We start from the raw sequence: 14,582 nt of genomic DNA, 5'->3' as shown, positions 1-14,582 counted from the left end.
TCCATGGGTTATTTTGATGTGGCCCCCAAGCAGGGGTGACAAAATATTGGGGGGAGAGGTAAGCCCCACCCCCATAATCGATCACAAGATGTGGTACATGAACACCATTGGAATGCTCTCCCCAGGGAGGTTCGACTGGGGACTTCATTATACACCTTTAGGCACCAGGCAAAATCGTTCCTCTTTAATCAGGCCTTTGGCTGATACACGTCCAATGCCCTTTTAAAATGTGCTGTGGAAGAGGGGAATATTGGGTTGTAGGGTGGTATACAAATTTTAATAACAATAACAATAACAAATGGCAGTGCCCATCAACTTTGGGCTCCCTCACAATTTTTAGGGGGGGGGGGTGAAGGGACCTCAGCCCCTAGGAGTTGGTTCCTATGGCCCTGTGCCAATTTCAGGGAGCACATGAGGAGGATAAGAGGAAGTCCTTGCATGGGCTTTTGAGGATGAGACTCATTTGTTGAATCCTGCCCATGGAGTAGTCTGATCCAGACCTCCTTGGACAAATCACAAAATTCATTGCAGTGTCCTGTGTCATGCAAAGAGTATATTTGAGTGTACAACTTGCACTTGCATGGATTTTATGCATAAGGATGATCTACTTATGGCAGGAGGGTAAACGGGATCTGGCCAATGGGTTAGATACTTAATCTTCCCTACTCCTTGCAGATCAGGTTTGACAGGTGGGCAAGGCTCTCACAATGATATCAAGGTGACCCCCCCCTTTTTTTCCTGTGCAATTTTTGCCCTTTTGCAATCCCTGATGACCAGCTGATAAGCCTTATGGAGATGATGGCCTCTGTCCATTCAGTATATTCTGCTTGTAAGGACCTGCCCAGGGTGTGATTCTACACACACACGCTGTATGACTTTATCTACATGTACTCACAATCAGTTATTCATGTGATAATTCATGGTAGGTTTTAAAAACTTCTTTTTTAAAAAGATGCTGGAAAAGTGAAGTTTGAGAAACAGGGTTTGCAACCAAGCTAAGCAATCAGCAGAACCACACAGTGCGGCTCTTGCTGGACTGTACCATCCCAAATTCAAATTGCAGGTGAAGGATCACATGTTTAAATGCTTCTCCATATGAAAAAAGGTTGGTGAAAGGCACAGCAAAAGACCGAGAAATGCACATCACTTATACAAATGCTATGTTGCCCATGGCTGGCTGGAAATATATAGTCCCTCTCACTGCAGATGTATTCTCCATTACCAGCAGTTGTGGAGAGGAAAAAGCCTTGTGGCTCTTTCATTAGAGGCTGGAAGCACCATCCATAAGTTGAACATTCCTAATATTTGCCCATTCTCTTTTGTTTGAAGCTGATATTTTCCCCCTTGACAGCTTCATGTCATCCTAGTGCCACTTCCTCTGTCTGTCAATCTCCGTCAGTTTTTCTCAGCTGCAGAGAGATGAAAATTTGAAAGAAAAATCATCCTGAAGTGTCACCTTAAAGCCTGGAACTAAGCAGCTATTTTTGCAGGCCATTCATATTTTCAGCTTCACTTCTTTTTGTTCAGGATACTTTCCTGTGCCACTTTTTACACTCGTATTGTAGCCAGTAGCCTTTTCAGATAATGTCCATCTAAACCATTTTACCGGATCATTATTAACAATACTTGCAGCGAGGTCAACATATCATTGATTCCCTGTGATTTAGTGGCAAAGTTTGAAATGCAGGGGCTTGTCATGACAGCCCACCCTAGCCATGCCACTACAAAAGTACATCCCAAGAATCAGACCAAAGCTGCTGGACTAAATATGTTCGCCAGGGACTTAATTCCGAGTAAATATAGTTCATTCTGAACTGCAAATATAGGAGTTACAAAGGTAGGATTCTTCCTTGTGTGTGTAGTCTGTGGCTGTTTGTTCCTATTGTTCTGCAGCACTATCACACTCTGCTTCAGTTTGGAGTGTGCAGATTGTTTGATGGGTGGCTTGCCGTCCTTTTAGGAAAGGAAAGAGTCGGTCCGATTGTTCTTTGCGTACTCGGAACAATTGAATTATTATAAACTGGACCTGATGCAAATGACTGCAAACAGGTACCGTTCTGACAGATGATGCCATTGCTCTGGTTCTGAAAAATGTCCGGAGACGACCTTCTCCCCCTCCACGCTCCCCTTTGACTTACACCACTGTTGATTTCAGTTGGGAGTAATTTAAGGAGGTGCACACCTCTTGCATCAAACCCAATGTGACTTCTAATACCAATAGATGAATCTGTCTACAAATCATGTGATTCAAGCATTTTGCTGTAGGAAATCAGCAGCTGCAGGAATGGCGGCATGTTGATAAAAAGTAAGCAGCAAAGCAGGGCCCTCAGAATAAAAACAATTTAATATTATATAGATAAAATGGATAAATAAAATAGCAAGAGAACAACAAATGGGCTACCAATAGCTGCCATAGCCCTAAAATGTCATCTTAGGCTGCAAAAATCAAAAGAAATAGGTTTCCAGGTAAACATGCACATGGAAAACAGTGATGCCACATTTCCTATGACTAACTCAAGATCTCAGCCCTGCAAAAAGTCACCCATATGCACGGAAACTGCATGAGCAAAGGAAAAATGGAGACTGTGGTGTGTGTTTTTGCTGGTGGACCTTTGGCAAAGCAATATTATCCATCTTAAATTCAATAGGGCTAGACCCAAGGTTCTCAAGACATGGAGCAAGTCTCCCTGTGGAGGAACAAGAAATTGGCAGGGAAGGCACGACCCCCATAATCATATGGATCTGTCCTATTTATGCCATGTCACAGTCAGTGTAACACTGCCACCTGATTCCTCACTTAAATTGATTCATAGGGCTCTGAGGTCAAAGAACTAAGCAATTTTTCTGCATTTTGTAGAATTTCTTCTGGGCTAGGGCTGTAGCTCAGTGGTAGAGGGCCTGCTTTGCATTCAGAAGCTGCCAGGTTCAATCCCCCAGCGGTGTTGGATTTAGAGTGATGTGGGCAGTTCCCCCACACAGGGTGCTGAGTGCAAAACATGCCACAACTATGATGTGGTGCACTTTAGAGCACATGCAGAAGGGAAAGTGAGAGGGAGGATGGCATGCAAACATATATTTAGGCGGGGTGCCAAATTTTGTCCTCATTCAGGGCACCATATTGCCAAAGTTCACCCCTGCCCCCAGCACCTCCAGGTTGCACTGGGAATGTTCCCTGTTTGAAACCCTGAGAGCTGCTGCCAGTCTGTGCAGACAACACTAAGCGAATGGACCATTGGCCCGACTCTGCAAAGAAGCTTCCTATGGCCCCTCTGATCTGGAACTTAACTTATGCCATAGGCCATTGGTTGTTAACCAGTGCACCAAGGCACCCTGAGGAGACTTGAGGAATGTTCAGGGGACTCTGGGGGGGGGGCTGTCATTTCATTAACCTGCAGCCTATATCTTTCTGCATGTTCTTTCTCTCTTTCTTTCTGAGCAACTGTTATGTACTGAGTTGAAGAGGATCCAAAATGCAGCAGTCTGATTGGTCCTAGAACAATAGGATTCAGAATGCAGCAGTCTGATTGGTCCTAGAACAATAGGATCCAGAATGCAGCAGTCTGATTGGTCCACAGGAGCCACCCAATCCAACTCCAGGTGGAAGTGAATCCGCAACCTGATTGGCCTACAGGAGAATCCCAGAATTAGCCAATCACGTGGGGCCCATTGTGTAAATAATGTATTTAAAGCAGACATTTCGGGGGAACTTCTATTCTTCGCTGCTATGAGCTGAATAAAGAGCATGAAATCCACGCTTGACTCTGAGTATATTTCAGGAACATTCTGGGGAGCCAGCAGTTTTAACTTGCAGCCCCTTATATTCCTGTATCTCTCTCTCCCTAGTAGCCACCCTTTCTTGGGTCCTCCTCCTCCTCCTCACTGCCTCCCAGTCACACCCCAGATTCCTAGTCTCCCCCTGTTCTCCATTTCTGGTGCACTTAGAACGGGAATCCCCCTTGCATGTGTCCTGTAACAAACCCCCAGTGTCAGTGGCTCCCACAGGGGAGCCGCAGAAAGAATGTGGTTGGTCAAGGGAGCCGGGGACTCAAAAAGGTTGAAATCCACTGCCATAGGCCCATGTAGTGGTACTTCTTCCTCTTGATTCACCTGACTGTGTGCCTGGGACAAGAGTAAGCTTAACCAGTTCACTCTTTTTTGTTTTCCCCATATTAAATATAGGAAGGTGTTTCTGTTTTGCTCTGTAGAGTCTGAGACACTGTCAACTCCATGGAGCCTATAGCCTTGTCTGGGCCTCTCTGAGGAGGAGGCATAAAGTACTATGAAAGTAACAGTGCAGGGCAAACTGTTGAAACTTGTGGTTTCCCTGGGAAATTTGTTGCAGTGCAATATTGGGACATGGCTTTTTCTTTAAAATTGTAACCCTGATGCTTAAGGATCCACATGCTGTGATGGGTGTGGAGGGGAGCATTTAAAACGGCCCAAACCTTGTACAGATAATTGACAATCACTCTCTAATGTATGACAAAAGAAACCATTCACGACTCAAATTAACCTTAATAGTTGGCCTAGGTTTGGATTGTTGTTAAAATGCTAAGTGCAAAAAGAGAGAGAGGGAAGCTCATGTTTTTGCCATGTTTCTTTATAAACAGCACCTTAACAATGGCCTCAATCAAAATTTGGCTAGCAACCAATATCGTACAGCACAAAATTACTGTCATTTGATTGCGTGAACAGCTTAATAAGAATTACATAATTTTATTTATTCATTCATTCAGTCCGTCAGTCATCAATACATATTTGAGTAATTGTTATGCAAGGTGTGAGCAAACATGTTCAGTTGTGAGGTGTTGCCTCCTGCTCTCAAAAGAGAGAAAGAGAAAGAGAAAGAGAAAGAGAAAGAGAAAGAGAAAGAGAAAGAGAAAGAGAAGGAAGGAAGGAAGGAAGGAAGGAAGGAAGGAGGAGAGAGGCACACTTTCTCTCTTTGCTCTGTCTAAAATGATAGTAAACCATAGAATCATAGAATCATAGAATCATAGAATTGGAAGAGACCACAAGGGCCATCGAGTCCAACCCCCTGCCAAGCAGGAAACACCATCAGAGCACTCCTGACATATGGTTGTCAAGCCTCTGCTTAAAGACCTCCAAAGAAGGAGACTCCACCACACTCCTTGGCAGCAAATTCCACTGTCGAACAGCTCTTACTGTCAGGAAGTTCTTCCTAATGTTTAGGTGGAATCTTTTTTCTTGTAGTTTGGAACCATTGCTCCGTGTCCGCTTCTCTGGAGCAGCAGAAAACAACTTTTCTCCCTCCTCTATGTGACATCCTTTTATATATTTGAACATGGCTATCATATCACCCCTTAACCTCCTCTTCTCCAGGCTAAACATGCCCAGCTCCCTTAGCCGTTCCTCATAAGGCATCGTTTCCAGGCCTTTGACCATTTTGGTTGCCCTCCTCTGGACACGTTCCAGTTTGTCAGTGTCCTTCTTGAACTGTGGTGGCCAGAACTGGACACAGTACTCCAGGTGAGGTCTGACCAGAGCAGAATACCGTGGCACTATTACTTCCCTTGATCTAGATGCTATACTCCTATTGATGCAGCCCAGAATTGCATTTAAAGAGATCCATTAAAGAGATCCATTTCGAGGAACTAGGTAAGTTCTTTTAGGTGAAAGTCCCTCAAAGATCATTAAATTACGCATTGTATACTTGAATGAATAAGTGAATAAGTGCTGGTTGTTTTGTCAATCTGTTTTTCCCACAGAAAAGAGATGCTCTGTCCTGCATTTCTGTAAGAGGCAATAGTGACAGTCCTTGTGTTTTCTCCCCCATGACAAAGGCGCTGGAGAGATATCACCCAAGCTTTCCTTGCCAGGCAAAGTTAGGTTCCTTATTAATTTCAACAGATTTTTAGCTCCCAGTGTATTCAGCATACCCTTAGCTGTATCCTGTCAGGATGTGACATAACATTTTATAATGCGATGGTACATGTTATATAATGCTTTAAATTAAAAAGAAAAGAAGAAATCAAGACATTTCTTTCAAAGAAGCACTAAGTAGCTAATGTGAATATTTGGGGTAATTGGCTCTCCAAAGAGAGAGGGATCATTATTTCAGGTTCCCTAGTGAGTGTTAATTAGTCTTATTGCCTCCTTGTTTAACAAAAGAGGATGTTGCTAGTACCGCTATATCTATAATGACACATATGGCTTTTGCAACCTAGGTATTTTAAAGTAACATGACTGACAGCCAGGTAATTCTTTTCACAACAGAGCATGCTTACAAGAGTCAGTTGCCTTTGTAAGGGTAGCTTCACACATGACGACATTCCAACACTCAAGTTAGTCACTTCTGCGCAGGAATCTGCATCATTCGCCAATGCTGATCATCGTGTTTGATGCTGATCCTTCATGCATGTAAATTTGCTGCAGTGAAGCACCCACTGGAAAGATGCAGCAAATCATATGGTCCTGACTCACTTATGTGCAGCAAAGTTCAAGTGCACATTTATATATATATATATATATATATATATATATATATATATATATACACATACACACACACTGCTGTTTCAGTCATATGACCAGAGCAGTTTGAAAAAGAATAAAATGTAAATAAAAAAGGAAACACACACCAAAAAGTAACAGGTCCAGTAGTACAGTTAGGTGATTTTAGACTCTGGAGCTAATGGTCTTACAGGGAGGACCTCTTTAGAGGGCAACATGGATTTCTTCTTGCTCTATTGTGCATTCTTCTGAGTCTGCTTGAAAGTCCTGTCCTAGGCTCCTGAAAGAGCTACAATTCCCAGAGATTGATTGTTAAACCATTCTGAAAATTGTAGCTCTGCAATAAGGGTCTCCTAACCAGTCTCAGCACCCTTAAGAAGCTATGTTTCCCAGGATTCTATGGGAGACGGGAAGCCATGACAGTTGAAGTGGTCTATTCATGCTTAATGTATGGTATGTGGCTTCAGCCTGTCACAGACTGTAGAGGAATTCTACGGTGAGTGAAAGGCTGTGCAGTTGCGGACCCATGCAGAATCTATCAGAAAGAGGACTTCAAATTTAGACACTGGGGGGGGGCATTTTATATGTCTAGCAACTCGTTATTATGTGGATCAGATCAAAATTTGACACTTCGCTTAGGGTTGCAAATTTAAACAAATAAGGGATGTGATTTGGCAAAAGTCTTTAAAAAAAAACCTGGTATAGATTTTGGTTATATTACAAGTTAAAAATGTTCGTAAACATTAATTTAAAAATACTGGTTCTGATGGCACGAGATTAGACCGTGATGAACATGTCCTTTCAGACGAACTGAATATGTAAACAAACCACTACTACTGACTGGTGCTGAATCATCAAGTGCATGTTGTAACAGAGAACTGTTACATTTTGGCTTGAGGCCTCAAATGTTGGAAGTGGCCCAGCTTCTTCAGTCCTCTGAGATGGCCTGGTTGGCCCATGCAATCTCTTGGTGTTTCAGGCTGATCCGTATTATACAACACGATTTGCAGAATCTGAGACACGCTGTATCACATACCCTTCCTTCTATCTCTAGTAGCACTGAGAGTGTTAATTTGTTTGCTTTAAAATGCAAGTCCCCTTTGGCATCGCACAGTTTCTTCACAACTACATATGCACAACATATGGTGCTGCACAGATATACAGCATGTAGATTATTCATATTGAATTGTACAGAACCACGTGTTGATAATGAGCCTGTTCTAAGTCATGGGGCTCTTGGTGAAGGAATGTGGAAATGCATCTCTCTCTCTCTCTCTCTCTCTCTCTGCATTAATCCCCCCCACACATTATTTCCCCCCCTTCTGACAATACTGATCCGTTGCCTCAGGCACTGTGAAAATCATACCATAATATTAACTGACAATTGCATGTGTATTTATACTGATATCCTGATATTAGCATGTTGTTAAAAACAGAAAAACCTGGCAATACAATATGCAGCTAAATACATTTCTTCCTGATAGGAACAAATAAAATAGGCAGCAAGAGATGTCACCCACACGATGCAGCAGCAGACTTCGTGAATAGCTGAGCGGCTTCAGAAAGCACAGAAAGGAATTGTGTGGACATGGCTTAATTTGAGCTTCTCAGGACTTCTCAGTTCTGGACTCTTTGAGATTATTTAGGGGTCCATTTTCAATGTCTGGGACATGGTGAAATAATAATCTGTCTCTGAGCACATAAAGAGTGCATTTCCTCCCCAGCTAAATATATTTAATCAGCCCCTACACTTCTGGGAGGGACACGGGTGGCACTGTGGGTTAAACCACAGAGCCTAGGGCTTGCCAATCAGAAGGTTGGCGGTTCGAATCCCCATGGCGGGGTGAGCTCCCGTTGTTCGGTCCCTGCTCCTGCCAACCTAGCAGTTCAAAATCACGAAGTGCAAGTAGATAAATAGGTACCACTCCGGCGGGAAGGTAAACAGCGTTTCCGTGCACTGCTCTGGATCGCCAGAAGCGGCTTAGTCATGCTGGCCACATGACCCGGAAGCTGTACGCCGGCTCCCTCGGCCAATAAAGCGAGATGAGCGCCGCAACCCCAGAGTCGGCCATGACTGGACCTAATGGTCAGGGGTCCCTTTACCTTTTTACACTTCTGGGAGCCGAGCTTTCAGGTTAAGGAGTAAGATTTCTATGCAGGCTTGAGGCCCAGTACCTTTTGTGGATGCAATGAAGAAAGACAGAAAGACCCCCCCCCCACACACACATCAGTCTGTAGAGGACAAGATGATCTACACAGTAAAGGATTCCATGCATTGAATACCTTGGTCAGGGACTCTTAAAACTCAGAATATGGTCTGATAGTATGGTTGTTATATTAACAGATTTATTTTAGAGTACTTCCCTTCCCTTGCTCACAGTTACAAGCAGACTGCTGTTTTTTCTTCTGGAATTCTCTGTAAGTCTTGAGGTGGAATAGTTTATGCTTAGGCCAGAGAATTCTGGAATTCTGGCCTGGGCTGAGAAATAGATCTGTCATAGACATTACAACCATGGACAGCTCACAGAAGAGATGGCATTGGTGTACCTTTCCAGTAGCTCTGTTCCCAAGACTCTAGGCCTTGAAAGAATTCAACAAAATACAGGATTCCTTTTTCCAAAAGAATCTTTGCCTATGTTGTAACTGCTAGTATATAACAAGGCTTTATCCTTTCATATTTTCCAGATCACTTGTCAGGCCATACTTCTCAGATTACCCCAACATTTCACATTTAGAGACATTTGGGAAAGGTCTAAAACCTGAAGAACTCTCTTTGGTCACCACGCCCGCTTGACACATTTTAAAATGGCATCCTCCCAGCATCTTTCCAAAAGGCAAAACTGGAACCAAATAGTAGGATTCTTCAGAACCCCACCCTCCATGTGTATCCTCAACATGTGAAGGAGATTGCAGAGCCATCCCTGCTCCTGATATCTGTGGCCCATTCCCTGAAATGCCCACACATTGAGAGCATCAACAAACAGGACCAGCACATATGCAGCTATATGAAGGCAGGGCAATACAATGCCATTTTCATTTTGTAAAAACAGTAATAAAAACATCCTGTTCCTTCCCCTCCTTTCTTTAACACCTCTTCAAAATTAAGAGATTTCCCCCTAACATCAGGAGAAAAATAAAAATACAAAAAATAGTTTAGCCATACTTAACTATTACCATGCAAATTAATACTGGGAAGAGGGGCACGTTTGTTTGCTTTTGTATAAATAATGATTTCATGTAACAGTTTGTGAATTTAAAAATGGTGCCTATCAATAAATTAGTGGTTTGTAGTACCAGCAACACAGACCTCTTGTCCTGTTTACTCTCTCATATTGCACATATGAAACATCACTGGGGGCAAAGGTTTTGTAATTTTTACATTTCCTTGCCTTTTCCCAACCTTAATGGAGATTTTTGACCTTGACATGCAATTAATGAAAAATAGCTAAATATATGTAGGGGGAAAGTCTGAATTTTCACAGTTGCTAAAAGCTCATGCCGTATTTGGATTTCAATGTATCTTTACCCTAATCTGAAATATTTTTAGCCAGAAATATGTCTTCTTGTGTTCAGCTGGAGTTACTTTTCTGTTAAGGCTGAAATCCTATCCACTTTCTTGGGAATAAACTCGATATAACTCAACATGGCTTAGGTCTGGGTAGGCATGCATAGATTTTCAGTGTAGGTGTCCTAAGGATTGTAGCTTTTCTTCCTTAAAGAGGTATTTGCATCATTTCCTGCTCAGCCATCAACACGAGTGCTTTCTTTATATATTTCCCCTCCTTTTTTGTTGATCTTCACATTACAAATTAAAAGGTGCTAGTAAATCTGAAGTCCTACCATGCCTTTCTTGTCAAGCAGTTGCTCAGTAGCTTTAAACCTCTCGTGCCTGCATTATTTATGGTGTTTAATACAATCCCTTGGCTGTGCTTAAGGAACATGTCTTCGTTTTGCGTTTGCGCTGGGTTTTCATGCGAGTACTGCCCTGGGTGTTTGAAAAAGATATTGTATCTGTGCAACAGACTGACATTTACTACTGCTAGTAGAACTCTAAAATACACCATTTTGCTTTAACGATATCAACTGGCCCTCTTCATAAAACCTGATTTCTGCGTTAGCTTTAAATTGATTAGCGATCTTCTAAATTAGCAGGGCACACTCAGCTATTTTGGCTTATTGAGAGATTTCAGTGCAGGCTTTTTGTCCAATTTTTTTTCAAGTACTCTGATATTACTAACTGGGATTTCAAGGAAAAGTTCATCAACTTTAAAGTTTCTTGTTACGGAATTCAAGCTGATATTTTTCTTTATGAACCCAATTCCTAAGTCTTTAGTAGGTATACTTCCTTTTTTTGCCACAGTGCAGTCCAGATAGGTGCTTTTGGTTTTTTTATTAAGCACACAGCAAGAGTGAGCCGGCCACATGAGCTGGAACTGCCCTTCCCACCCCACCCCTCTCTGCAGCTGTTTCAAGCACTGAAGAGGCACACCACCATGGGGTCTATGGAATGGCTTGCTTCCTCAGCAGTAATTGCTGCAGCAAAAATAGCAAGCAATGTTATGCCTGCTCGAGAAGTTCTCTCCTATGTGCTCATTTTACTTCTCCTCACTGCAGCCTTTAAATACAGTTTTACTTCAATCAATAACTTTTAGCTGACAAAAACAATTTTCTAAATGCTGTTGTACTATGTAGAATTTGTTATACAGCTGTAATTCAACTTGTCATGTTGTCCAGTGAAAGATATTCCCAGAAGGCAATCCACCAGTTTCAGTCACTGTCACTGGAGCTTAAGCAACAACATGGCATTTGAGAAAGTGGGACTTGCTATCATCTCCTCATCAGCTGGGGGTGATTCCACCCCCCTCCACATGTCACCTTAGGTGGTAGAGTCAATGTAAACCTTTGTAACTATTTCTAAATGAGAGGCATGGGAAATGGAAGATGGGGCAACATTAAATTGTCCATGAGCAGAAGATATTGCCCTTGCTATTATTATCCCCGCTGGTTAAAACAAAACAAAACATAAACTTTCAATAAAACAGACCCTTCTATATATAGACAAAAGGCCAGCAGACCAAAAGGCCAGCAAGACCAATCCTGGACAGCAATAGCTTTGCCACTGTGATTCATGCACTTGTCACCTCAAGACTGGACATTCTATGTCTAATGCATTCTGTGTGAGGCGGCTCTTAAGGCTGGCCCAGAAGTTGCAGCTACAGTCAAACCTCGGTTGTCAAGCGTAATCCGTTCCAGAAGACCGTTCGACTTCTGAAATGTTCAACAACCGAAAACTGAAAGCAGAAGCCTCAATACAATAGGGAAACTCAAAACGGAAGCCGCGTAGCACGTTTGGCTTCCAAAAATCGTTTGAAAACCAGAGCAGTTACTTCCAGGTTTTTGGCGTTCAGAAGCCGAAATGTTCCAAAACAGAGGTATTTGGGAACTGAGGTTTGACTGTATTGCAGAATATAGCAGCAAATTTGCTGAGTTGGACATCCTACCATGCCCACGTTCTTAAAAACACTGCACTGGCTGTCTATATCAGGAGTAGGCAACCTAAGGCTTGGGGGCCGGATGCGGCCCAATCGCCTTCTCAATCCGGCCTGCAGACAGTCCAGGAATCAGCGTGTTTTTACAAGAGTAGAATGTGTCTTTTTATCTCTGGGTTATTTGTTGGACCTGCCTGGTGTTTTTACATGAGTAGAATGTGTGCTTTTATTTAAAATGCACCTCTGGGTTATTTGTGGGTCATAGGAATCCATTCATATGTTTTTTTCAAAATATGGTCTGAGGGACAGTGGACTGGCCCACGGCTGAAAAATGTTGCTGACCAGGGGTAAGGTTTTCATTCTTACTTATAAAGCCCCAAATGACTCGGGGCTAGGCAAATACCTTCTTCCGTACTGAGCTTCCTGTTCACTGACGTCATCTGCCGAAGCTGTTCTAACCATGCCACATCCTATAGGCAGGGAGTTTACTGATCAAGAGGCTTCCCACAGTCATATGGTTGGTCACTATGATGAGAACCGGGTGCTGGACTAAATGGGCCATTGGCCTGATCCAGCAGGCTAATATTAGATTCTTATGTTCTTAGGTAAAAGTCAGAAGCAAGCATTTCTGAACACTGATGGCCATATCTATTTATTTACTCATATTTATACAGGGAATTATATGTGCCATTGCCTCATCATTCCATAAGCTGCAAATACTGTAGCAATATTGGTGGAATTGACACACATATAAAAACCCTTCTGAAAGCGTTTTTTAAAAATGCATTGAATTTTCCATAAGGCTCACCATCGCCATCTTTTGTCACATTGTATATTGCAATTAAAACACAATTTGTAGCTGTATAGCAGAGTCCATTGTATCAGTTCTGTGCCAGACCTTTACCTAGTTGTAAAGATATTGAGCACTAACTAGTAGCATGAGAGACTAATCTTTTGAACCAATTCTAAGATTAGTGATCTTGAGAGCAGCATAGCTCCTTCACTTATTGGGCCTATCTCCTAGGTTTCAGAGGCGGCTTTCATATCCAAATCAGATTTGTCTTTGCTAGTATGCCTTCTCTATTTTACTTTTAAACTGGTTTAGCAGTTTACAATAAACCTTATTGTTAGGCTCTAGACCAAATTTTATTCAGTTTCATGCTATAACATCACAAATTGCATTTCAGTCTGCTGTAACCTTCACAACAGGTTGCAGTGAGGTGGAGCTGAGAGTGTGAATTCTGATTATCTTCCACAATTAATAGTCGCAGAGCAAGTACTTCCACGTTTAGCAGACCTTGATCATGTGGATACATTTTCTTTTCCAAAACTGGGGAAATTCAGTGATTAAAAAGCAATGATTTAAGATCAGCGTTTAGTCATATTGGCTCAAGCTCCACAAATCTGGGAAACTGAAAGGTGAGGCTGATGACTTAAGAGATGTGCCCTGTGAGCAGCAATGATGTCAGAATAAAAATACATTGCTGGCAATATGTCTTTGACATGAAGCAGCTGCAGCCTGATCCTGTCACCTTTATTCTTACTATCAAGCAGAACCACAACAATTGCACATCGGCCGTTCCGTAACCAATGAGGTTAATCCAACATGTGATTATTGCTAATTGAAAAGTGCTATGAGAGGCAAATGAGTGCTTAGGCACATAGCCTGCTTATGGGCTTCCCACAGTCATCTGGTAGGTCATTTTCAGAACTGGATGCTGGACTAGATGGGCCATTGGCCTGATTCAGCAAACTTTCTTGTGTTCCTATGTAGTAGTAGTAACAACAACAACAACAATTTATTATTTATACCCCTGCCCATCTGGCTGGGTTTCCCCAGCCACTCTGGGCAGCTTCCAACAGAATATTAAAATACAATAGTCTATTAAACATTAAAAGCTCCCCTAAGCAGGGCTGCCTTCAGATGTCTTCTAAAAGTCTAGACGTTGTTTTTCTCTTTGACATCTGGTGGGAGGGCATTCCGCAGGGAGGTGCCACTACCATGAAGGCCCTCAGCCTGGTTCCCTGTAACTTGGCTTCTCGCAGCTGCCAGAAGGCCCTCGGCATTGGATCTTAGTGTCTGGGCAGAACGATGGGGGTGGAGACGCTCCTTCAGGTACACTGGACCGAGGCCATTTAGGGCTTTAAAGGTCAGCACCAACACTTTGAATTGTTCTCGGAAACGTACTGGGAGCCAGTGTAGGTCTTTCAAGACTGGTGTTATATGGTCTCGGTGGTGGCCGCTCCCAGTCACCAATCTAGCTGCTGCATTCTGGATTAGTTGTTGTTTCCTGGTCACCTTCAAAGGTAGCCCCAAGCAGAGCGCATTGCAGTAGTCCAAGCGAGAGATAACTAGAGCATGCACCACTCTGGCGAGACAGTCTGTGGGGAGGTAGGGTCTCAGCCTGCGTACCAGATGGAGCTGATAAACAGCTGCCGTGGACACAGAATTGACCTGCGCCTCCATGCACAGTTAAGGCCAGTCAGAGGCGACTATGCTGTGTGGTGCTCATTTCACTTTCAGGCCGAGGGAGCCAGCGTTTGTCCACAAAGCTCTTTTCGGGTCATGTGACCAGCATGACTAAACCGCTTCTGGCACAACGGAACACCGTGACGGAAACC

The 14,582-nt window shown here is 42.9% G+C and overlaps 1 long non-coding RNA gene across 1 annotated transcript in view; it reads right to left on the bottom strand.

Annotated features, from left to right (window-relative positions):
• LOC307204306 overlaps positions 1-11,858 on the bottom strand; it is a 351,053-nt gene extending 339,195 nt beyond the window's left edge. Inside the window, exon 1 of the long non-coding RNA XR_013833569.1 lies at positions 11,689-11,858. This is a non-coding gene — a long non-coding RNA (uncharacterized lncRNA). The remainder of the gene's footprint in view (positions 1-11,688) is intronic.
• Positions 11,859-14,582: the final 2,724 nt, after the last annotated feature.

Source organism: Podarcis cretensis, assembly GCF_951804945.1.
Source record: "Podarcis cretensis genome assembly, chromosome: 1".
In the NCBI taxonomy this organism is placed as follows: Eukaryota; Metazoa; Chordata; class Lepidosauria; order Squamata; family Lacertidae; genus Podarcis; species Podarcis cretensis.
This window is presented reverse-complemented; position numbering and strand designations above follow the sequence as displayed.